General features: G+C 38.6%; 1 protein-coding gene across 1 annotated transcript in view; it reads left to right on the plus strand.

Moving 5' to 3' along the window:
• Window positions 1-8510: 8510 nt before the first annotated feature.
• Window positions 8511-26091, plus strand: part of DISP1 (dispatched RND transporter family member 1) — a 58315-nt gene continuing 40734 nt past the window's right edge. Inside the window, exon 1 of the mRNA XM_017730067.1 lies at window positions 8511-8735. The gene's annotated coding sequence lies outside the window, so the exon portion shown is untranslated. The remainder of the gene's footprint in view (window positions 8736-26091) is intronic.

Genomic DNA, 26091 nt, shown 5'->3' on the forward strand with positions numbered 1-26091 from the left:
GGAAAGATGCGGCAGTACTGACAAGAACTTTGCTTTGCGAGAAGGACTTCAGGAATCAATCAATTACAATGGTGAAGAGGTCTTGGGTGGCCATTGCATTAAAGGTAAATTTTACAAGTACAGTAATTGACTTTTAAAGAAGAACTGGTCAAATGAGCCATTATTGTCTTGAAAGAACTGGAAACAGAAAAGTTGAATGTATGAGATTTAAAAGGCAATTATGTAATTGAGGATTCTTTTTACTGAATCTTTTTGTTATTTTCATTGTTCTGCTTGTAATTATTGTTATATCTGATTTGACTCTGTTAAAAAGCAGGTAGAAGAATTAAATTATTTAAAATATAGTGCAAATATAAGAGTACCCTGCTGCAGAAGCACAGACCTAATGGATGTGCTTGGGTGGGATGGAAGCTGGGCACAGGCTGTGGAGGGTGAGGTCCTGCAGTGGGGGAGGGTGTGCCACTAAAATGACATCAGTGCTTAACTTAAACATTGATCCCGTCAGTGGAAGCAAAACAATTTCTGTGTGATTCATGGAATTGTTGACTTGTTGGGGTTTTTTTCGTTTGGTTTGCCTCATTGCTTGGGTAAGTAATGAAGTCTGAAGGTGACTATAAGAATATTTACTTGAAATTCGGAATGAACCTTTTTAATTTGATGAAAGAATTGGTTTGGGTGAAGATCCTGGCATGGATTCTCTATAGAAATTGAAAATTTATAAAGTTTTTAGGCGACAGAATGGGGAGTGAAACTTGCAAATAAAACTTGCATGTGTGTGCTTTCCTGTTTCCGTGTTCACATTACTCAGTCAACATCTCTAAAGGGCCAGTGGCTGGAAATATTTACCTTCTGTATTTCCAAGCAGAACTGCACTTGTATAATAATACCTAAAGATTAGAGAGATACTGTGTGTTCATGTAAGCTGTGACAGTTTTAATCATTTAATTGCAAAGTAGTTCTATGACAGGGAAAGCAGCATCCACCATTAACTACTTGTGAAAATTTATCTGCTTTGTAGAAGTGCAGAAATTGCAGTTCTTTGGTTATGAGAGGCATAGTTTGGAGATCAGACAATTTGGCTACATGGTGCAGAATTGATGATGTAGAGATAGGGCCTCTGCCAAACCTGGAACTTAACTTAAAAATGTCATGGACTCCAAATGTGAAACATTATTCAAACAGTAAAAAAATAGTGAATAGTTATGAACTTATGGCTCAAATAACTTAATAGGGAAAGCATTCCCTGTAGAGTTGTTCATTTTGTGGTACTCATACTTTTCTCTGGAGAATCAGATATTTTGTTGGTTTTGAGGCTTAAAAAGTTCTTATCTTGTGGATTGACTCAGCACAATCATTGCCTTATTTCAATCACAATCACAGAAATGTGAACACCTACAGTTGTATAGACTGCAGTGTGTGGTATTACAACCGCCTTCTGCAAGAGAAATGATTTCACCATAAATACATATGCTTCAGTGCCATTGCTAACTTGATAAGTATTGGAGAGAACTGTGTTATTTCTGTATTGATTTACATGTGATTTCTCCTACTGAAGGTGCATGCCTGTCTAAAAACGTGCAAATGAAGCTAACCTGTCTCTAAAATCCTCAAGAAAAGAGACTTTGGGCTTGCTTTCCTCCAGCAAGGAAATTCTTAGTTTCCTTTTTCTTACTGAATGTTCACTTTCAGTGGGCCACTACTGCCATTGATGACATTAAAGATTCCAGAAGCAAAATTTTAACATGATTAACCTGAGACATTAAGCAGAGATTAAATTAGAGTTTCTTAAGCATTCTTGGTTCATGGAAAGTAGAGCAAATCAGCAGACTGTGAAATAGCAATCGGTCTGCCTTGAAGTTTTAAGCTGGGAGTGGGAGTGCTGGAATGTCAGATTTCTGCCTCCTCCCTGACTTTTACTTTTTGAGACTTTGCACTGCACTTTTTCAAAGAAAGGTCATGAGTACGAACATAGTCCTGCTATTCCTGAGTGCTCAGAGTCTTCTCTGGGAGGAGAGTGAGTGGGGTGATAAACGGCTTTCCCTCTTTCCATTACCTCATCCTTCCACCTCCTTGTTTTTTCAGTATAAGCCAGTGTTGCAGACACTACTTTTTTTCATCCTCTTATGGTGACCTGATGGGCAAATTGCATGTTTTAATGGCTTGGTGCAAAAAGGATAATTCGTGTTTGTACTGTGCTGTAAAATAAAAGTATGCACTTTCTGTGTTTCTGCTTAGCTTAGCAGTTACAGGAGGAAGTGGTGTTTGTATTTGTCTTTTCATTTCTCAAAGCTGGATGAGTACCTGTTCAGAGCTCATTTCAGGAGATGAGGGGGGAATGACAAACCACCTTGCTACTTGCATTTACTTTCTGTCCCATCCAGCTCTGCTGCAGTCCATAGGAGCAGGTCCTGCCTGGGGAATGGAGCAGAGTTTCTCAAATGCATTTTAGCTCTGTGAGTTATTTAGTGGCAACAGCTGCTTCCATCTGTGTCCATATGCAGGAAGAGATGTGCAGCTGAACAGGCAGCTTGCCTTTTTATTGTGGTGTGTATAATGCTCACATGTGGTCTCAGTTTGCAAAGCTACAGAATATGGCACATTTTTTCTAAAGCTCATTGAGCAAAATATGAGTGTAAAATAGTGTGTACGTTTACATTTTAAAACAAAACAAACAGCTCCAAAAAACCACCCCATATCTCATAGTGGTAATTTGAAGATATGACTTGTTTCGTCATCTCTTCAAATAACTTTCTGTTGTAAAAGGCAGGTACATTGTTTTTCTTTGTGTATTCCATGCTAAAAGCGAAATTCTGTTTTCTACCTAGGTCTCCAGAAAGAGAGCCAGGGCTTTTTGGCCTGTGTTTCCAGTTCTGACAGTGTACCTAGAATCTATTTGCAGCTGGCTGATGTTATCACAGGCAAAGTTTCAGTTCATTGAGTCTGTATACCTCAGTCTACAAAATATATTTTTGATGCAAATATATGTTTGGGCATTGGGATATGTATGAATTGCAGATTTAGTTATAAAAAACCCAAACCAGCAAACTGAAAAGTAGAAATTCTATTTTAGGATAAAGACAAGTGAATTTTCACTTTTCCTTCTAAAAAAATCTGGATGTTGTGTAACACATGGAAGTCTTCTTTTGCTAAAATAGTGGATAGTTGCCCTACTACTTGTGTTAGCTATTGTTTTGCAACATCAGCTGACTTAGAGCACAGCAGCCAGTTCTTTTCTCAGATACTGTGATTAAACACTTATTTTACTTGTGCTTGCAGACAGAAATCTACTGACAGTTTAGTTTTTGTGAAGAGGAGCTGTGACTTGGAAATCTTCTGAAGGAGTCAGTGAGCAGAGAGGAAGAGCTTATTAGAAACAATACATGTTCCAGGCAATTTAGGCATGGATTGTAATTGTACATGTATGGCAATATATATATGACCCAGTACAGTGTTTCCCCTTGATTGTCACAAAAGCTTGGAGTTTGAAAGTAGAAAATGGGCAGACAGAAGAAAGAAGCTGAGATGTTGGCACAGATCATGTATCAGCAAAGGTAGTACAGTGTGTGATGTGGAGGAGAGGCACTGGACACACACTTGTGAGTTCCAGCAGGACAAGTTGAGCTGTGATGCTGCCTAAGGTCAGCAAGAGGGAAGACAAACTGATCTGCAGTCCCCTGCAGTCTGCACAGAAGGGTTAGGAAGTATGGCTTAAATGAAGTTTAAAACCATTCTAATTATGTTAAGGTATTTGGAGCCAACAGCTAAGTTCTGGTGCTTCCAAAGAAGCTTTTGATATGGGCATAAGTAATGTTGGCTGAAAAACACGAAAAGCAGACCTGCTCAGCTATTCTCTGTCTGTTCTTATGTTTCTTGTAGAGTACAGATTTTTAAAAAAATCCATTTTTTATTCAAATGTTGATGGAAGTACTGGCTCCCCTTCTGCAATACTACGTGTGCCAGTGATCAGTATAGACATGTCCCACTTTGAAGTGGTCTATACCTAATTACCTTGTTGAAATTCCAAGCAGAGCTCCACTTAAAATTTTACACTGAGATTCCCTCATGAGGCTGATCGGTTCAGACAGTTTATTTTCAATCCAGGTACAAATGCTTTTCCACTTTTTTCCAAACTCTAAGAAAAACTGGATTTCTTAGAAAAACTGTGTAGAAAGTGTGGAGTGGCATGGTATTCTGATAATGAGAAACTTTGTTCTCATCTTCCTCATAAGTATCCTTTGCAGAGATGTGATTTTCCTAAATGAGCACAAATACTTTGAACGATTTATTTTCCACCTCAAATAAAGAATAGGTAAACACAAGATCATATTCCTGATGTAAATCAGGTGTTAAAAGTATTAGAAATCTGCCATCAGTTGCACATAAATATTTACCTTTTGATTATTTGAATTACACAAATTTGTTTACATTTTGGATTTGAGTAAGGTACTTTATATTCATGTAGTAGGCAAGATCAGCAAGATGCTTACAATTCCTTGGGCTGCTAATTCATGTGGCTTTCCACACCCAGCACAAACTGCATCATAGAGGCCTTGACTGGAATATCCCTGGGAGTCTTCTGCCCCAGCGGTAATCTCTGAGGGATGCAGAAATAATGTCAGGTCATTTGTGAAGCAGGTCTGGTTCCTTCCCATCACTCCTGAGGTTTCTACTGAATAAAACTTTTTACTGTAGAGAAACTATTTTTTTTCTATTAAAAAAAAGGAGTCATCTTGGTGGTTTACTGCAGTAAACAGGCAACTCTGTGCCTAGAAATTCTTGACTCTTTGAGACTGTCAGTTCTGAAATCAAGTCATTCATTCATTCAATTTGCATAAGCAGTCAAAAAGTTGTCCGATAACTTTTTTAGTGGATACTGTCTGAAGCTGGCTATCAAATAGCATGTTATGGATCTTCCTTTCCTACTCCTGATATCTAAGCTTTGTAGTTCTCTTCTGAACCATTTCCCATGCATATATTTCATGTTTGGTATCTGTGTGAGTTCTCAATCTTTGTTTTCAGGTTAAGGCATTTAAAATTTTCCTTGATTTTAATACTCAGCTTCTAAAATATTTAAATAGACACTTTGTTGGTAATTGTTCTGGGTCGTTGGTAATGTCTAAACTTAAATATGGAGTGTAGATGATGTCTTCTTTCACTGCGTCATTTCAGACTTGAAAATTTTTGCTTGAAGGTACTGTAGACGAAATAATAAATCCATACCAGTTACTTTGTGGAGAGAATGAGACTGTGATGATACTTCCTATAATCTTGTTGTGTGAAAATTGCATCGTGGTCTAGAAGTCCCAAGATAACACAGTTCTGACAAGAAGTCATCATCCAGAAAATGTAGAAATTACATTTTAATTGTGTCAGACAAACCGAAAGAAGGGGTTACTAGTGAAGCAGCGTGAAAGGGGAAAAAAATCTTTGTTAACCTTTTTGATAGAGGGGTCTGCAGGGCAGATTTTAGGGAGTTGTACAGATGTTGGGCTAGTAGTTGCTGGACTGCCTGTGTAATGGCAGGATGAAGCTTTGTTTGTTGACAAAACTATGGCTGACTAAAAAAAGTCTACAAAAAAAAGTTTACTTTTTTCAAGATTGACAGGTAAGGAACTTGATGTGACTGTTATTTTCAGGTAATGGAAATTATCCTCACATCTTGTCACTGTAAGTGACTTCTCCAAGACAGTGGTTTTCTTTCATAACCTCCGTGATTTACAACCATTTACTTGTCTGCCGCACCCCTACTGCCATGGCTGCCACCAGCCAGTGTAAATCTGTCCCATCTGTTGGGCATTCCAGCTGACACTGTGCTGCTTGAACTTAGAAAGCATCATCCCAATAGAAGAATGTTTGTACTGAGCACTTGCCAAAAGTTGAAGGTAGCTGAAAGCCCAAGACAGGCAAGCTGCTGTTGCCCACCTGTTCAGGTGGCAAATTTGGTTCATGTCACTGCTGTTAGAGAGAACATGGTATGAATAAAAAAGTGAGGTCAAGAGCTGCTGTTGGGATTGGATGGAAATCACTGAGTCCAAGGCAGGACATGCAGCTCTCCAAGCTCGTGGTGTAGCAGTACAGGGGAAGCAACAGATATCCTGTGTTCCATCTTTGTTGGAGTAAAATGTGTAGGTAACTGGTAACTTGGTTTATCAAAATTTTATGTACCCATGCTTCTCTGTTCTGTGTTTATTAATAGGTTTGTTTCTCTTGTCTTCTTTCCTCCCTGCTCCCTGACACGGGTTGTATGAGGAGAGGGGAGTATCTGCCCTGATCAAGGAATTTCTAAACCTCATCTTACACTTTTTCTGTCAAGAGTGGGCAAAAGTTCCTGCCAACACAAACAAGATGCTGAACTCGGACACAGAACATTGCATGTGACAGCAATCTTTGCAGCACGTGGATGCAAACAGTGAATCAGCAGTGCCCAGATAGCAGACACCAGCAGTCTCATGGGATTTCTTAAAACTGCATGTCATGCAGTAGGATTTATGACTTAAAATATCTCAGACAGGGCATTAAGGCTGTTTCTAATGTGCAAAAAAACATGTCCAGTTTGCGTGTTCAAGTGGTCAATAAGTTCTCCATGTTAACCCTTCTCAGGACAGTGAGCTTCCATGTACAGCAGCTGAGACACACAACCTCACTCCATATTCTGATTTAACTTCTCTGTTCTGGAAACTAAGAGCAGTGTCTTTGGATGTATCTCTGTGTTCCCTCTGCCTCCTGATGTGTTGGATTTGTGCTGCTCGTAACTTTTCAAGTAAAACAGATGTGACTGGCTAAAGACCCTTAATTTTTCTGCCTGCTTGGAATCCATTTTGGATTGCCTGGGATGTAGGAGGGGAAGTCAAATATTGCAAAACATTGTTTTAAGCTGTGACGGTCAATGCCTGATTATCTTAAGTCTCCAGTGAGTGTACTGATTGAACCAGCAAAATCCTTCCACAAATACCAGTTTCTCTCAAATTGATTAAAAAGTTAACTCAGCTTCTTACCTGTGACAGGCTGCTTTGGGGATTTTGGCCTCTTTTTTGACTTTTAAGGAGGGAAGTAAGTTTTGGGATTTTATTTTTCCCTTGGGTTCCAACCTGATGATACACATGCAGTCTCTGCTCTTCTGTAATGTTTCTCTGGCTCCCAGACTGATTCACCCTCTTCAAGTCCTTTAATTTTCTTCTCAGAAAGTTTGTCCAAAAGGCCAAAAAAAGGATTTTCAGATGTTTAACACTTCAGATGCACACTTGCAGCAATGCCAGATCTTTGACCAAGCCCATCACATTAAGGACAAGTTGAAATCGTGCTTTGCCATGAATATTGTCATTTTTATTTGTCTGATCTCCACCTGCTTCTGCTTATTCCTGTGGCCATATCGAAAGGCTGTCCTGTAGTGGGCATACTACTTTGGGTTGTTCTCCTGCTGACCTCCAGTCACAAATTCACAGTGAATGTCTGAGCTTCTGGCTGGCAAGCTGTGTTTTTGATATCCATCTTAGTGTCTGTTTTGTGGGGTACTTCATTGAACCAGGTGCTCAGAATATGAGATACTTGTACACAAATAGTGGCTTGGGCCAAAATCCTCCAAGTACCTAAACATGGTGTAGTGAAGATGTGCCTGTAGCTGAAATCCTACCATTCCTTTCTTGACAAGAATCTGTTTGAATCATATCCACCATTTAGTTCCATTGATGTTTAGGGTTTTCTGTGTATCAAAACAGCAGTCCTCAATTCCACTATGAACTGTCATTGTTCAGATTGTTTCTACCTGCCTGAGACCTATTACAGAATCACAAATTCATTAGGGTTGGGAGGGGCCTCTGGAGATCACCCAGTCCAACCCCCCTGCCAAGGCAGGGTCACCTGGAACAGGTGACACAGGACTGGGTCCAGGTGGGTTTTGAGTGTCTCCAGAGAGGGAGACTCCGTCACCTCCCTGAGCACCCTGTTCCAGTGCTCTTGTTTTAAAGAATATTTTAAAAAGGAACAATTCCTATGGTACTTTAAAGCAATGTTGTCTTCGATTATGTACTGAAAAATTAAGAGAGTTTGCTTATGTTGTCAGTAATAATATTGATATAGAAGTTGTGACATTTATTTTTTCAGTGCTAAATACACTTTTAAAAGCTGTTTCAGAATCATGTGGTGGAAAACTGCTAAGACTTATCTGTTTTCTTTTTCTTTTTTTGTAACTTTGCTGTTGGAAACACAAAACACATAGGTAGCCAAATTGCATTCCAGCACGACCTGCTAGCAGGCAAGAGGATTTCTGCTTCAGTGCTGCAGTTCATTAAAGAGTTGTAAGCAGAAATGCTGGAAAAGTTTGCTGTGGGCATGTGACGGGAGATTTCTGATAACCTCAAGGCTGCCTTCCAAATGATCTTATTAATTCTGTGAGTAATCCGGGGAAAACCAGTAGGGTTTCTTTGACTTTTGCCCTCCAAGGTTGCAGTTTTTACAGCTCAGAGCAGCTATTAGTAACAATAGCTCTTGAAGTGTAATTTTAAAAGCCCCAGGAAGTGTGTTCCTGTTTTTCTTTCTGGTGCACTTAAAACTGACAACTCCTCTTCCTTTAGCCCCTAATTCAGTGTGCTGCTGTTCCTGGAAACCTGTTTGGAATGTTCTAATGAAGTTTTTCACTTGCCTGAAGTACATCAAATGTAACACACGAGCCTGGTTTCCAGTAGAGACTTCGTTCTGTGTGCAGTCAGCTGCTTCTCAAGAGTCACACCCGTGGCTGGGTAAGGAAGGATGGGGTTGCTTTTTGCAGGCTCTGGGGAGTTCATGATTTTAATTCTGCTGTATTGAGAAGGTGCTGTTACAGTTGTCAGCTCACTTGTGTTCAAGGTAACTAATCCAGACCCAGAAGATGACATCTTTCTTGCTTTTAGTGAGGAGTATCGATGGCAATTTCAATTGTAGGACATACAGACATAAGAATGTCATGTTCTGCATTGATGATTGGAGGAAAGGGCAATAAGTATTTGCATTTCTTCTTGTGAACATGTTCTCTTTTTTATGTAGCTTGTGGTTGGATTTTTTTCCAGTTTCCCTTATTTTCATTATCATTAAAATCTTCTGTTGGAGAGTGACACAAAGAGCTATTTCAAAATGCTTTTCTCCTTATGCAGCAGCTTTCAGAGTGTTATCATCCCACCTAAAACTGGGCTACTTCTTTCCAGGTGCCTTTTCTCTTCCTGTTCCCTTTTGCCTTTGCTCTCCAGAGTAACATAATCCACTCTGCACTGGAGAGGGCAAGATTCCTGAGAACCGCAGACACTAACTATTTTGAAAGGATTGTATCTGTGACCTGTTGTCTGGATGTTGTTTATAATATATACAGAACTGCTAACTCCCTCTCTAAACATTTCCCATTTTAACACTGTTCCTCACTATGCAAATTCACCTTGACTGCTCTTTAAAACTTGTTTCCAGCTGAAGGTAGGAATCTTACCTTGCTAGTCAAGAGTTAGCAATGTATTTCTTTGCTGCATATCCATGTAACTTTGATGCTATTACAGTTTTCCAGTTTAGCTAGTTGTCTTATCTCTCTGCTTTTAATTCAGAGTTGGGGAAAGCATATCTTTTAAGTTAAAGTTTTCAGCTTTTAAATTTTTTCTCATAATCACTAGTTTTGAAGCCAGCAGCTGTGTTACTTGATGCACCAAACCTTCACTGTTCATCTATGAGTTTTAAATTGTAGAGGTAAAGAATTGTTCTTTTATTTTTTTTTTCTTATGACTTGTAAAGCAACTGTTATACCTATAAAAAAAAAGTTAAGAAAACTAAGTGCCTACAATTTGTCAATATCCACTGTTATTTTCTAAAGTTCTATTTTAATGATTTATATTTCCAGCACTGGTTTTCAATATTTTCTAAAGATAGGGGCTTCTGTGATAAGTAGCTATTGCTTGTTCAGTGGTCTTTCGAGAGTTTAAAGTAGTCACCTGTCTTAATCTGAAATTGGTGAAATGTAATTGTATTGTAACTTACCAATTAAGTTAGGGTTTTCTCAAGTATTTTCTTGAAGTCAGTCTGTAAAATCAAAGTCATTTTAATGAAGACTTTGAATGTTACAGTTTCTCACTAGTCTCATGAACAAAATTTTGGATTGTGTTTTCCAGCTCTTTCCTTTAAGGGTTAAATAGCTTGGAAATAATCTTACACTAAATTGGAGAACTCAAGGAACACCTCATGAATGAGCATTATGGTGACTGGCACTTGAGTGTTGTGTGAGGTGCAAGTGCAGTGCAGGTCACTGCAATGATTAAAAGGTGAAACTGGTTAATGGAGTCTGTAGAACCTGTGTGCCCACAGCAGCTCCTTGGTTACATGGTCAAACTGTCCTGCACATCTAAACTTCTTGCAATGATAAGTGGTGGTTGTGCAGACAGGTATTCTACACAGGGAGAAATCTGCAGGACAGAGACAGATTTCCCCTTCCCTATCTAGACTGCTGCTTCTAGAAATTATTCTCCCAAGTTTCTGGTTCTGTTGATTTAGAAGACTTTGTAATTAGAAAAGTTCAGGATGAGAGGAGATAAAAACAGAAGCAGGAGATGAGAAAGAAGCAAAGGTCCATGTAAAGTGAGGAGCAATGGTGCAGTACCAAGAGGATAAGGAGAGATTGCTTTTGATAGACTGGTGGAACTGTGTGAAATGGGTTTGGTACTAACAGCCATTCCTTTGAAGTATTTTTGTCCTGGTTTTTTAAAAATTATGACTTGGGTATTTTACTGCCTTAAACTGAAAAGCAGATTGGGACAGCCTCTGTTCTCTTTCCTCCTTTTGGATATGCCTGTGTGTTCTGAGTTCGATCCTGAGAAACTGCAGCTCCCCACGGTGCAGAAAAACACTTTTATTTTAAGTTTCTTTATATTCCTCTGTTGATTACTAAGCATTTGTATGGATTCTTAAGGAATTTGGTAATATATGGGAACCATGATCTCATTTAGATTCTTATCCCTCAAGTTTTCAGCATCCATAAGGGGGAAAAAAAATCCAACTATCAGATGGAATAGATACACAAAGAAATGTTTACTTTGATGACAAAAGAGGCTCAGTGCTCACAAAGATTTTTCTGGAAGGATTTTCTTTAGTTAGAGTGCATAATTTGACAACTTCAAAATAAAGAATAATATATTGATACTTTTACTCACAGCTTCAGCTAAAATGACACAATCAATGGCTTTAGCAAGTTTTAAATAGCTTTCTGTCTACCCTTAGCAACAGATTTCTGTTAAGTAGGACGATGTAAGTCAGTGTGTGCTTACAAAAATAGGAAATCTGCTTTTGTCTCAGATGACTCCGTAGTATCTTACATGTTTACATCTCCTTTAGATTTACTGTAGCATGACTTTTTAGACTATGGGGTTGATTTAATAAATAAACAGTGTATGGAGCATTTCTCTTGTAGGTCCCTTTGCTGAATATGTGATGCCAGCAAAGACCAAGCTGACTTCCCTCTTTGATACCAAGAACTAACTTGCCCCTGTGGAGACTCCAAAAGATTCAGTGGAGATAAAAATGCAGTTTTCTTTTTCATGTTGTTTTTGCTTGCATTTTGTTAGTATTGCCTTCTCGTTTTTGATTAAGCTTTTACTGAATCCTTGTCTGTGACAGTTCAATTTTTCAGAAGATAAATTGATGTGACATATACAGAAAAGTAATTTTTCAGTTACTTAGTGCTAAACATTTCCAGCTTTAGATGCAGTGTAATCACATCTACACTTCATGAAAAATGTAAATCTGCAGTTCTCTAAGGAATGTCTCCTAATACCTTTAATGTTTATCGTTTACATAAGGAAGATATACATAATCCCTCTGTGTTAGAAAGACCTTTCAATTTAAATTTATTAAAGATTACTTTACCCTGTCAGGAGCAAAGTGTCCCCTAAATCCAGTTCCCTCCCGTGAAAGCGTGAGAATTTCTCCACTGCTTGGGGTCTGTGCAAATCATCTGCACTACAAAAGAGCCCCGGCTTCTTCCATTTTAGGAATCTGGGAAGGGTAAATATTTAGAAGTGCTGGCATAACAATAGCAGAAGTAGAAGGAAATTAAAGTTTGGGATCCAGTGTGGAGACACATTTGGCTTAAACCTTGGGTGAAAAAATAAAACCTTTTTGGTAAATTGGTGAAACGTTAAAATTTTCAACTTTGGAGTGTGGAATAAGCAGAGCTGCTCTATGTAGAGTAAAACACCCAGTTTTGAAAATGTGTCCTTTTTGTTCTTGTTTAGGCTTTTTTACTTTTTCTTTGGTCAGACCAGAGTGTGTTGTTGTTCAGTTCCTTTCTGACAGGTTGCAGGAACTAATATTTCACTAAGCAAATACCAGCACTGTTAAGGGAACCAGGCTCTTTATGGAACACAACTGCTGGTATGAGAACTTACTGAATATAAAGCTTAGAGGCTGTAGGTTGAATGACTATATGAAGTAAACTGAAATTAAGACCATGGCATAGAAATTGATTTCATTATAGGAACTCTGGTGTTAAGGTTGCAAAGTAATTTGCTCCATAAAAGATTTTTTGTAGACTCTCTTAGAGAATTTTCAGCATCTGTTGTTTCAACAGCTGTTCGATATTGAGCAGAAGGATTCATCTGTCCTCTGCATAGCAAGAAAAATGTATTCTTTATCTTGAGAAATTCAGTTGAGCTTGAGTAACTCTTCGGATATTAAAACCAGTTTTCCTGGTGTGTTTCACTTATCTTTGGGAGATTTTTGGCACTATGTTCAAATATCTGAACGTGTCTAAAGACTGAAGTCTGTTTCTGCCAGAATTTGCCGTGTGACTTATGAGCCTACATAAAGACCCTTATAGTAACTTAAGCTGATACTTGGCTTGTGTTTATGCAAGACAACTCCAAATAATCCTTTGACTTAATTTTGAGCAGTGCCATGTTTTTCAGAAGGAGACTACATGGAATTGGCTGGATAAAGAGAACTATACTTTTGGAAGGAACTTCAGTGTTTTGAAATTAGATTTCTATTTTTTATCTCATTTAAAAGCTAAATCAAAAAAATTCTGCATTTCATTGTAGAAAGAAATAGAGTTTAATCTCCACAGGTAGGAGACTGCTTGGGTAGCCTTATCTGATGCCTCAGGGCTCTTAGCTCTCAGTCAGCTTGCTCTAAGTTGTACGGGTCTTCAGAAAAGGCAGGTTTCCAGTTAGTTCTGTTGGAAAGTTGTCAAGCTTTACCGTCACCACTGTATTATTTTAATAGTATTTTTTGTGTCCCTTCATATAACTTTTATTTTTACAGTTTCCAGATGGTCGATAATTCAGCACAGCCCCTGACAGAGTTTGTTGAATTTTAGATCATCTAATGTCTTGAAGGCTAGCAGAAGTTGCACTGCAAGAGGAGCTAGAATCCAAATATTAAATAATATTTGGAGATAGTTTAGACCACTCCAAGACCTCAGTGCCTCAGTTTTCCTTGCAAATTTCTCAGCATTTTGGTTACCTACCTAAATTAATATTTGTTACCTCTAAGTTTCTTTTGCAGGATGAGAAACACTTCAGTATTTAAGTGTCGGTCCTTTCTTGGCTTAATCTTGCTGAGAGTACTCTGCAAATGCTGAATACTGAAAGTATTCTGCAAATTTTGAATTGGAACAATTCAAAGAAATTCTTATTTCAGTGAGGTCATTTGATCAACCTAGACACCTGGAGAGTGTGGTCATTTTTTCAATTTAGACACCTAGTGCCAGGAGGAAGTTGAATAATATGGTCTTACTCTCTACCACAGAGAGGCTCTACATACAGAGGCTAGCACAGCACAGAGCATGTTTGCCTTCCTTGTTCAGAATCAGATGTGTCCTATGCAAAAGGTGATACTGAGTCTTACAGCTGGTTAATCAAGCTCTTTTTCCAGCCTTTTGCCCCATTATCTGTTATGGGTATATCTAGTTGTTGCATGAGATATATTAGTTATTAAACCAAAACCTCTTACAGTAGTAAGCAGAAAAAAAGAAATTACAAAAGGAACTGAATTTAGACCAAGAAACCTGCACTCTGTGGTAGGTTAGTCTCTTAATTGCAAATTAGTATCAGTCTACTTCAGATTCAGGGTCTCTGGCAACTGTGGAATTTTGGTAATAGTTCCAGGGAACTCATGACCAGGGTCAGTGGGATTCTGTGATCTTTACACAATAGTGTTCCACTGGTAAAATAAATCATAACAGAGCACATTTAAAATTTATTTAAGGCTTGTGAGACTATGGGAACTCTATTAGGTTCCTGTTCAATACTAATGAATGTGGCTCAGTTGTGACAGGTGACCCTCATTTTAGTGTAAGATTTACCATGACCATTTCATGGGGTGTTCTATTTCTTCCCCAGTAATTCAGTTATAGCACCACTTTACCTGTCAGTTCCTAATGAATCATCAGCATTCAAGGTGTTTATTTTTGCACTGTGTAAAAATAGGCATTTCAAAATGGATTTGGCTAGGATGGAATGGCATTACTTCTTGGAGTTCTTGAAGCAACCTGTGACAAAGTAGATCAGAAGTTGGGAGGGAAGGCAGGGATGAAGGCTCTCATTGTATGTGGGAGGGGTGGAGAGTTTGGTGTAAGCATATGTAACATCCAGTCCCCCTGTGGTCCCAGCAGCTGGGCAAACTGGTGTGCTGGGCAGCAGAGCTGTGCCCAGTGCTGCTCCTGCCAAGGCCCCAGTGTCCGAGTGCCACTGCAGCAGCATCCCACCAGTGTCTCCACATGCCCTGCAAAGCTTGGATGTAATTGCTGGGCAGCTGTAGCGATAACCCTAAAAAAGGGAAGACTTGGATTTAATGCTGAAATCCAGCTGAAGGATTTGAGGCTGAGGTTTCTCACCAAGTAGCAGACTCTTAACTACTCAGCTGTTTACTGGATTGGGATGAAGGGCGTCCTTTGTACTACCAGGAATGCAAAATTTACAGGACCAGAGCGACGGAGAGCACCAGTAAGAGAAACAGGACTTTATAATCTGGTGGTGAGGTCACTTCCTTGGAAGGGGGAAACACAGGCTGGACTTTGAGGATCTGTATGTACTTTACATGAAACAGTGCACAGAGTTTATTAACTGTCTTGGAAGATTAAGCAGAACTAAGTGTAGCCTGTAAAGTGGTGGGTTGAACAGTTTCTGTCTAAGGTCCTTCATCAATAATTGGGCAAAACTTCAAAATGGCAGTACTAAGCATAGAATGAAAGTAAGACTTTTGTACATGTGGTTTCTTTTTTTTTCAGATTCTCAATACTGCAAAATCGATACATTTCATAACAGAATTTTACGTGGTGAAAGCTGTTGTTTAATCCTATTTTAAGCCTCTGTATAATCTTATTTTAAATGTGCTAATCAAGCTGTGTTTTGTGTACTTGCCAGAAAAATCATTCTTGATTTGTATTATAGTTCAAAGAGAAATGAACATGTTTAAAATCAATAGAAATTCTACATCCACATCTGTGGATATAAAATGTTGATGTAATAGCGGTGCATGCCAAAACTCTTGTATTTCTTAGTCTATAACTTCAAAGTGAAAAAATGAAAATGTATTGTACTACAGTGCATGACTAAATTAGGGTATTAAAGCAGGTTCTTTATTATGTTTACCTCTAATTTAGGTGGTTTCAAAAACTCAATTGTTATTAGCTAAATTTACAGTGGCAGTTTTAGGTTTCTAGGAAGCTCCAGTGACCTCTGTAAAGAGGTAATTCAGTGAACCTGTCACTAATAATTTCATTCTGCAGCTAATAGTAATGGGTTTAATCCAGAAATTATGAACTGGGCCCCCCTTCCCTGAGGGAAATATTTCTTTCCACCTTTAAATATGAGGAGTAGGCATAGGAAATTTAACAAAACCTGTTCTTTTATTTCTGAAGACATGAGGCTTTTGTGAAGAACTGTGCAGAATCCAGTAATGCACAGCACAGTTTTCCTTGAATTATGTCCCTCTGAAGGTTTCACCCCTGCCATTTTAATGGAATACAGCTTTGTCTGCTGTCACTCACATGTTTACCTGCAAACTAGCTCCTGATGGCTGGAGTCTTTTGGGTGTGTTCTGTGCACAAGAAGTGTGACTATTCTTTTCTCAGTCGTGCTCTGACTGATTATCTGAAGAGCCTTGATGCTCCTGCTCAGTGTTTACAGTAGCCATGCAAGTAGCTCAGTAATGCAGCACTTGTGAAGAAAGTCATAGCAGATAATGATGTTGTTGAACTGTTGACTTGTTTTTTCTGAAAGAAAAAGTGCAGTCATTCAACAAGAAACCTGGGAAAATGCCCATCAGTGCCTTTACCAATTGTACCCCACTATGTTTTAGTGTTGAATTAGAATGCTAATCACTGACTTGTTTTCCATCTTGTCCTAATGAAAGAAAGTCCTGTATGTAGGGAACTGGAATTTCAGTTTGTAAGCATTTTGAACACAGCCCTTTCTTTCTGCTTTGTTATTTTGTGAGAATTCAAAACTAGTTCAGCAATAACTTGTTTTACAGAAAACTTAGAGCCAGAGATTGTGCATCATGCTTATTATCCCTGTGATTTGCATTTCTGCCTTTTAGTTATATTCTGTGTACTGCATACTTTTTCTTAAGCATTTTTTCTAAGTTTCTCTTTAGTCTTGTAAAGCCTATTGCTTTTGCAGTTTGTACTCTGATATACACATTATATGCACATGTTCTCCTAAGTGAACCTAAGTGGTCAATGCCACTGAGAGAAATGCATCTCCCCCATCTGGTTATCCTTGCCTGCTGTAGCCACCATCCTTATGCCAGCAAACAAGCTCGTGCAAATATGTGGAGAGTTGCATTTAGAAAATTTTTTGGGATTAAAACTAATCTCTGAAGAGGAAGTGTGTGGGTGAGCATGATGAGCACATGTTTGCGTGATAGGCACTTGCCTCTTAAAATTGCCGCCTAGCTCTGAAATTCTTTGTCCTCCGACCCTGGGCCAAGCATTCCAGGTTCCTTTCTCTCCTCTCTTCCCAGCCCCCTTCTCCTTGATACATGTGAGCAGCTTGCTCTCACCCCTAGTTTACAATGTGCCAGTAACCAAGGAGCTCGGGGTCACTTACTGTGCACAGAATGTTGGTCCTGCTCACACTCAGCTGTACTGGAAAGGTGGAAAGAACACTGGCTGATATTAAAGTCTCTTCTAATGCCTAGCAATAACTTTGTGTGCCTTTGAGTACTGTGACCAGATCCATATGACACTGTTTTTTGTTCGCTGTGAGGAAAAACATGGATGTGTCATACAAGTATGAAGAAGAAGTCATGCAAAATTCATTGGGATGGTTCCCTCAAGGTTAGATTATTTTTGGCTTTGTTTCTAAAGGAAACTCTTTGGGAAAGATTTTTTTCTGGTAGATTTATACTTAAGTTGTTTTGGAAAGGGCATATGCAAAGATTAATATCTTCTGACAAATGGAGCAGCCTTTACTGTGGCTGGTCTTATTTTTTTAATAGCTGGACTGTGAGTTCTTGCTGGGAAGGTCAGTATCTTTTGCATGCATTGCTCTTTAAAATGATATCTGCCAGTGACTGTTAAATCTGTAGACTAAACAAGGCTGTTCTGTGAAATAAGATTTAAAATTACAAATAAAATGTTGAGGTTTTAATATCTGAACACTTGCTATAAAGGTTCAAAGGCTTGGTAGTAAACAGATTTCTCAGGTTCATTAAAATTACCAGTGCCCATACCCTGGAACAGGTACATGGCCCAATTAAGGGAGCAGGAAGGGAGGGAATTGCAAAGGGACCAAACTTTCCTTGGAGCCTTGGAGGGGTGTGCAGCTGCTGCTGCCTGAGGCTGCCCGGAGTCTTCCACAGCTGCTGCTTCCTTGTCTCCATGTCTGATATGGAGGTGCTTTGCTGGTGTTGACTTTGTACAGCTGTGGTACTGCTGGCATATACCAGGCACTCCTCTTCATCAGGATATTAAAAAAAAAAAAAAAAAAACCAACTTCACAGTTGTAGTCTTTAAGGACCAAAAGTGACTATTGTTCTCTCAATTCCCATAGCTTGGTTTCCTTTGCAGACTGGTATCAGTCTTGCTGCTTCAGAGTCCTGATCCTCAAATCCTGGGTATGGAAAGATACTGTACTCCTAAATACATTTCAGCAGCTGATCCTCTTAAGATTCCTTAATTCTTGTGCGAAGGGAGTTAATCTGATACTAGAGTTCATGTAACTAGAGAACCAAATCCTATTCCAATGAATCTCCTAGAAACTGAGCATGTGTAGCCTGTATTGTAATTGGATAAAATGGTAAAAGCAATATTGTCCAACTGAATTTTTACATGCATCACAGAATATGTAGTCTAGTCAAAGTCTGTTCTTGAATTCCATCTTTAAGTAGGTATCCAACTGTATTTATTGAATGTAAATCTCAAGAGGTACCCTTAGGTTTGAAGAGCACTCAAGTACATCACCTTAGATGTTTTGGTCAATACTGGGTCATTTTCTACATAAAAATCTGATTTGTTAAATCGACCTTATGCAGGGAAGCAATTTGTCTGGGTTTGTATTACAGCTGTAATGCAATGTTTGTGTACCTTGTCCTTTTCTAAAGGATTTCTTGATTTGAGCATTGATCAGGAAGGTATACCATTGCAGTTTTGAACTGACAGCACAAGTTTTGTACTGTACAGTCAGAACTGTGTGGCTCCAGGGAACCTGTGCACAGTAGAAAACGCCAGATCAGTTTTTTGAGAAGACATGCCTCAATACCGCTGGGCATGATACAAAAGGAATAGAGATAGCATTAAAAAAAGCAACATAGGGGAATGTTATGTAGGTGTTTCATAGTTTAGACTTGTCTCAAGGTTTTGCCTATGGAGTAGCAAGTGAAACAGAAATGTGTCAAGCTTGGTGAACAGTTTTGGAAATTATGTGGCTTGCATATGATGGGCAGTAACTGTATTTTAGTCAAAGTAGTGTGAAATCAGAGGCTCCCCGAGAAATCTGACATCTCCTTCTAAAGCCATGGAGACTGGGGCTCTGAACGGTCTGGTTCTTGATTTATCTGAGTGTATGAGGAATTCCCAGGCTCACATGTGTTTGCTAAGAGACAGCCAGAAAAGATTGACTTCGCATTTCAGGGGCTGTGTTTGGGTAAGCCTGTGGCAGGCAAGCAGCCTGGTGAGCAAACACTGAGGTTGTGCTCAAATACCATTTTCTCTTGCCTTGTCTGTCAGGCCTTCGTTCAGTGTGTCAGTAAAGCTCACTTCAAATAAAAGATCCTCTGTGGGCTCTAGCAATGCTTGTTTACTCCAAACACTTAGATCTTTCTTTGTTTCTGGGGGGGGGAAAAAAAAAGAAAAAGATCAGCTCTGGTGCTTGTTCCACTTTCCTAATGAAGAAAGGTGAAGGTGTGATGTTGGTTGAGCACAAAAGGACGGGGAGCTCTTTCATGTATTTGTTTGAAAGTTTAGGCAGTTAGTTTTGAAAATCTTCTAAAAAAAAATTAACAACTAAGAGGCTGGTAGGGATTTCCTCTCCTGTTAGTTTTACTAAGCCAAGGGAGCGAGGCTAGGTTGGAAGTTGAATGTGCAGTAGGTAGAAATGTTTCAGAATTACCATTGTTACCTAGTTTGCTCTTAAAAGAAGAGCAAGAACCTTCTACTTAGATGTGTAAGTGAATGAAATGAACAGCAAAATGAATAGTTTTCTGATATCTGCAACATAAAAGTTTATTTTGCACACAGCTGTTTATATTGCATAAGCATTATATTGCATAAGCATTATATGGCAATACTTATGCAGTTGCAATAAATGCAGTAGTTACAATTTTAGTTTCCCTAAATTAAGTTCAAAACAGTGGTCCCTATCTTAAAAATAATTGATATCTTCTGAAAGAATCCCATATGTTGCAAGACTTTGCTGTTTCCTGAACTAAGAATATGAATCTGAAAAAAGTGACTTTTCCTTTGCTTCCCTAACTGAAATGGAAATAGTGGTATTTGTGGTTTCTGGACTGTTGCTATATGAATTTCTCCAAATGATGGGAGAAATGCAGTTCTTTGTTATTTCTTTGATTATAGATAAGTTAATGTGGTGGTTATTAAAACAGTACTAGTAAAATACATTTTTCCTGTCGTCAGAATAAAAAAGTTACACTGCAATAGTGGCTTTCACTGCCATCAGGCTGTTGGTTGTAATTTAAGTGCTGGTGTTGTACAAGTGGTAGAATTACTGCTTTTTATGTCACTTGTTTATTTTATGTTCAGATAAAGCATTCTGTTAGTTTTTCCCCCTGGTCAGTCTGGACTATTTTACAAGTGACATTATACATGTGTGCACTTATATAAGATACACTTAAGTTCAGTTACTTCATAGTGGAAAAGGTACACCTGTGAGAAAGGAATGTGAATGAGAAAATATAACTGTGTGTAAACATGTTTATGCAGCTGCATTTTAATGTAACTTATTATTGGAGCACTCTGTTTAGAGAATGAAAGTTTTACAGCTGAAGACAAGCTATTAAAAATTCCTTCAAAACATTGTAAGCTGTAGATAAATCAATAGTATAGATATGCAATTCTGCTTCCAGATTTATTTGGGTTTTTTAACAAGTGTTCTTCATATTAGTATCTGAAAACTATTTGAGATGCTAATAAAACTGCCTAATAAATTTTCCATATTAAAGCTTTTTTGCAGAGTATTAAATCTAATGCTTTCTTCTGGTTTTCATGATTAATACACAACTTTCAGTTTTATTTTAGTAATGTAAATAATTTCATCCAGTGTGGGGAATTTTAAAACTTAATAGCTTTTCAAGGCTTTTGTGTGATGTGGGACTTGAGTTACTGCGGAGCCTCAGATATGCATTTCAATTCAGAGTACGTGTAGTTTGAAAACATGGGAAATAAAAGGTTTACGTCTGTTAGATCTCCACCAAAAAAAGTCATTAAATTTATGTTAGTATTTCTGCTCTGTGAGTAGATAAAACAAGACAGTCTTATATGTCATAAAACTCAGTCTTCACATGATGTGATTTAAAATCTCAGGATCTCAATGAAAAAAAGTTAGAGAAATGCTGCTCGTGTCTTGTTTCAGTTGGGGGAGGAGGGGCACGGCTGTAAAATGTCATTATCATAATTTGAGAGCTTTTTAAAAAAATCAATGAAGGACAAAAAATCAATAAAGGAAATAGTTTAGAATCAGGCTGTATTTGTTTGCAGATTCATACTGAACTGACTCTTTCATTACACTTGGGACTGAGAGGACATTGTTCTGGGCACTTCATGGACAATGAAAGACCCTCTTTGCCCCCAGAAATTTATTTCTGTGCTTTGACTTTCAATGTTTTTTAAGCCAATGTGGCCTTAAATGTCCAGTTTCCAGCATATTAAAAAGAATGCATTGGTATCTGGTTTATTGAATGTAGTGTGTGGAGTTTAAATTTTCCAAATCCAAGCCAGATGTCCTTTGCATATCTTAAACCCAAACAACCAAAACAAAAAATCCAAAGCCCAAAAAACAACCACAATGAATAGAGCATGAGCAGAGAGTATGTCTTAACTTCTCCCCTGTCACTAGTGCTGGAGAAAGACTGCTTTGCAAGGCTTAAAGATTTTTCAGCCTGTAAACTCACTTAATTCTCAGCCTTTCTCCAGGTTATCAATTATGAAAGATTTTGTGATAAAGTCTGGATGAGTGGAAGCTGGAGGAGGATACTCAATTTACTTCACGTCCTCTATTGATCAGACAGTATTTCATCTTTGTGGAGGCAGCAGTCTGTAAGTGGAGGACTCTGCTTAAGGCTTCTGCCATAGATATATGATGATACTGAATCAGTTTTGCTTATATTACAACCTATATTTATAAGAAGGTCAGTCTTCTATACTTCAAGGGGGAGAAAAAAATGTATAGAAGAATAACAGTGTAAGAGGATGGAGATTTTAATACCTTGAATTTCAATCACTTCCTTTTCTTCATCCTGTATCTCAGATAAATAAACCTACAGACTGAAGTGCCATATTTTCATTGCTGGGTGCTTTTGTTTTTATATTTTGCAATATTTTCTTTCATCTCTGGATGGGTAACACAGGTTGTGAATTAACTGCAGTATTCAGAGGTTTCCAAATGCCAGTTTTGAGAGTTTCAAACTCCATTTCCTTATGGACACAGCCATTCTCTTTTCAGGTTCAGTTTATGCTTAGGAGCAGACAGCTCACGTTTGCGTGGCTGCAGTCTCAGGTAAGTCACTTTGTGTCTTTGCCTCATATTTCTGGAGCCAAAACCACTTGGGAACACCGTGTAGGCTCTTGGATCTCTCTGCAGGTTGTCAGGTGTGAGGATCAGTGGCAGTCTAGACCTTGTAATCTCTGATGGATCAAGCTGACTCAGCCCAATTAACTTCCTCAATACGGTGCTGGCATGTCCCATGTGCTGCTAGAAGCTGGAAGCTCCTGGTCTGTGCTCTGTGTGCCTCTGAATAATTAAAGTAGGTGCTGCTATCTTAGTATTACTTCAAGTGTTGCACAAAAATACACTTTAGTATGAAAAGTAGTAAATGAGTGGTTGGTTCCTACCATATTTTTCCTGCTACATTGTTTATTTTAAAAGGCATTTGGTAAATTGCCTACAATTTACCTACATTTGGTAGGTTTGGTAAATTGCCTACAGTACTGTAAGTACTGTGCTATGGCATCTAAAAGGCAACAGAGACTTTTGCATCCAAGAAAAAAGAAAACACCAGCCAGGAAATTCTGTAGGTGGATAGGAATTGTAATAAAAATTCAATGTGGCTGTAATAAAATATGTGGAGAGTATATGTGCCACGTGCAGAACTCATTTTGTCATTTTAACCTCTAATTGGCTCTTTTATTCCATATTCCCTTATTCTCCCCAGTTCATTAGCAATTCACCAGAATTTCTACAGTACCTTTTGTGCCTTCTGTCTGGCTTACAAGGATTTTGGAAGCCTGTGCACTTTTTTCCTGAGCTTTTGCTTAGTCCTTCATCCCCAGAACACCCAAGACTGCCACCAGCTCTCATATTAATGTTCAGTGCTCAAAGTCTTTCAGCTTCTTCTGAATCTTTCTCTTTGAAGGAGTGACACTGTGACAAGAAATTTGATTTGTGATTAATGTCAGATTAAGCTCAGAGAGGCAGGTGAAGGCATCCAGCCAGGAAAAGGTACAAGGTGTAGTTGCACCTCCTGTGGTGGAAGGGTGCAGCTCTGTCACAGCTCTTGATCACAGGCAGCCAAAGGTTGGAGAAGTGGCTGGCACTCAATGGCATTGCCCGATGTCTTCAGCTTAGGAAAGGCTATGAAAGGGTCCCAGCCAAGTATTTCAGGTCTTTGTATCTTGTGTGAAGAGAGAGAAGGGTCAAGCTTCATGCATTACAACACACTGTCAGTTCTACTTCGTAAATACAAGCTTCAGGCTTTTAGGCTCATCTTACACAGACTACAGCTCTTTTGAGTCTCTGACATGGTTATCTTTGTAACAGTATTTACCTTTTTCCTGAGTATTGTATACAGAAACCTGGGAACTGTATTAGTCTTTTTACTACTACTTGATTTTACTCATGAAGTATACCATGAAAAATGTTACTTTAAAATCTCAGTTTTAAAAGTACCACTTATGATAGAAAAATGTACAAAGCATCTCTTATGATAACTAAGTTAAAGAACTTTTCTTTGGTTGGAACATGCAAAGTACTTATGAAATGTATTGGTAGATCCATAGGTAGGCAGAACTTCCTGATGCATCAAGGACCATACTGACTTAAATTAAGGCTGAATTAGTAGTGCAGATGTCCTCCAGATTCCCTGCATAGACACATTTCCAGGCAGTGAATAGAGCAGAGTGTTATTCATTTATCCTTTTGAGGCTTCCACAGATCAAATCTGACATTCCTGGTCTGCCTTGAATCACTCTAAATTCTTCCATCCTTTTTCACTTTGCCCTGGTTTTTCTGTACCTGCATTCCATAAGCTGTAGGGCTCAGTTGTATTTTCTAATCACTTGCAAGTAAAGAAGTCAGCATTTGTCTGATATTGCTGGAGATGAATGGTGGGATAAGTAGCAACAGTAGAAGTGATGCAGAAGGGGATGTTAAAGAGTGGATGATGGAAGTGTCCAAACCAGGAATATGCTGGGGGGACCCTGGGCAACCAAGGCTCTGCAGGGCTTGAGGGTAGCATAGTGAAAACTCAGCACTTAGTGTTGAGTTTGGTTTTCAGATATTGTAAAGGCAATGATCTACTACAAGTCTGTAATTCAAATACACAATACACTATTTAAATGCCATTTGGACAAATACTTTTATCAACCGTATCTATGAACATGCATTGTTCATTTGTTTTACTGTCATCCTTGGGAACAAAGTATCTGCATTAAATTTATGTGCTAACAAACTAACACTATTTTCTGCAGTACATTCCATCTAAGAGTTTTAATGGACTGTAATCCTTCAGATTTTTATCATCCTTTTCCTCCTAGATATAAAAGCAATGAGCAAATATTATATGCCTTTTGTCACTTCTTTGAGGTGGTTAGCAAATACAAGGGATACAGTATCTGCAGTGAATTGATACACAATAATATTTACACATTTCAGAAATACTTTTATTAGTAGGTATGTTTTTCAAAAACACATGGAGCTGTGTGACTTTGGAAAAATAAGTTTGAGATTATTCTTCTGGTGCTTCCAGGCTATATTATGTGTTTCAGATATTCAGAAAGTGAATACTGTATTGCAGTCCTACTTTCATTTTGAATTATGGTTGAAAGTTACCTGCTTTGTAGTAGTGCTGTTTTGCTCAGTAAAAACATTTGAGTTTCTTAAATAAAAACTGTCCTAGATCATTAACGCTGACTGGTTCTACCTTGGATGGAAAGCAAGTTTTCTGTTACAGAATCCATTAATATTAGGAAACTGATGTTTTAGATAGGATGCTGATGGTGTGGGGGGAGGTGGCGATGGCTGCTGATGCCAGTGAAATTTCCCAGTTGAAGCTCAGTGAGAAAGTCAAGGAAGATGGGTTTTTAAAAAAAAGTTTCCTCTTAGAGGTGAGGAAGCAGCAGAGTTTCTCACCACCTGTTAAAGACCAGATGCAATTAGCAAGAAGAGCTGCCTTGTGTAAAAACTTGGATAGCAATTGGAATGCATAATTCTAACATCACACTAAGGGAAATTGAACCTCAGTGTTTCCTTTGGTTAAATCCTTTGCTTTACAAAGAGTAAAGATGCTTATAAATGAGGAATTCCTTTTGCTTCAACCAGTTCAACTTGACCCTGAAATCAGAGCTCCTGTATTTCAATAGAGAGTAAGGAAAGCACTTCTGTAAGCCAGTCAGACAGCTGTGAATTGTGATCTACTTTGGATTTACAGGCAACTGATTCGCAAGATCTGATAGGAAGATGCCAGTTCTGAGGTTTGTATCTGAGATACCCAGAGCTGAGGAAAAACCAGGAGTCAGCTCCCAAAACACAAGGCTTTGTGAGCCCATGAGCTTTAGAAATGAGTTTGAACATAATATAATATTCTGGTGTACCACAGATTGAGACCAGTTTATAGCATTTCCTCTGGTAGGGTTTTAAGCTCCTCACAGAACAGCTCTGCTGAGTACCACGTTTCCCACATTAGTACTGAGCTCTTTCAAAAGTCAACCTGCTGCTTTATTCTTGAGGTCCTAGAATTGAGGGTTTTAGATATCCCCAGATTTTGGTAATCTCTATTTTTTCATTTTGAGTTGTGAAGCATGAAATTTTCAGGGTTTTGCACTGTCTGTAATAATTACGTTTGTATTTATAAAGTCGTACAAAAAAATATTATCTGAGATGTATGTGGAGATGAACTACCAGATCCTCAAGTACTCATGCGTGGAAGAAGCTTTTTCAGGTACAAATATCGTAAAGCCTGGTGGGGTAAAAGCCCTTAAATCCCAGCAGGTATTTTGTTGCTGGAGACGTGTTAAGAGATTTGTAGCCACGCAGCAATATTTTGTAAGAAATGCCTGACAACCAAAGGATGAAGGAAGAGCTTGGTGCTGGGGGACAAGCCCTTTGCCAGGAGCTAATGAGGGCTGAAGTGAGTTTGAAAAGCACTCCGAATGACCCCCGGTGCTGTTTTCAGTCTCCCGCCTCCCTCGGCTCTTTC

Source organism: Corvus brachyrhynchos, unplaced genomic scaffold (genome assembly GCF_000691975.1).
Source record: "Corvus brachyrhynchos isolate BGI_N302 unplaced genomic scaffold, ASM69197v1 scaffold101, whole genome shotgun sequence".
NCBI lineage: Eukaryota > Metazoa > Chordata > Aves > Passeriformes > Corvidae > Corvus > Corvus brachyrhynchos.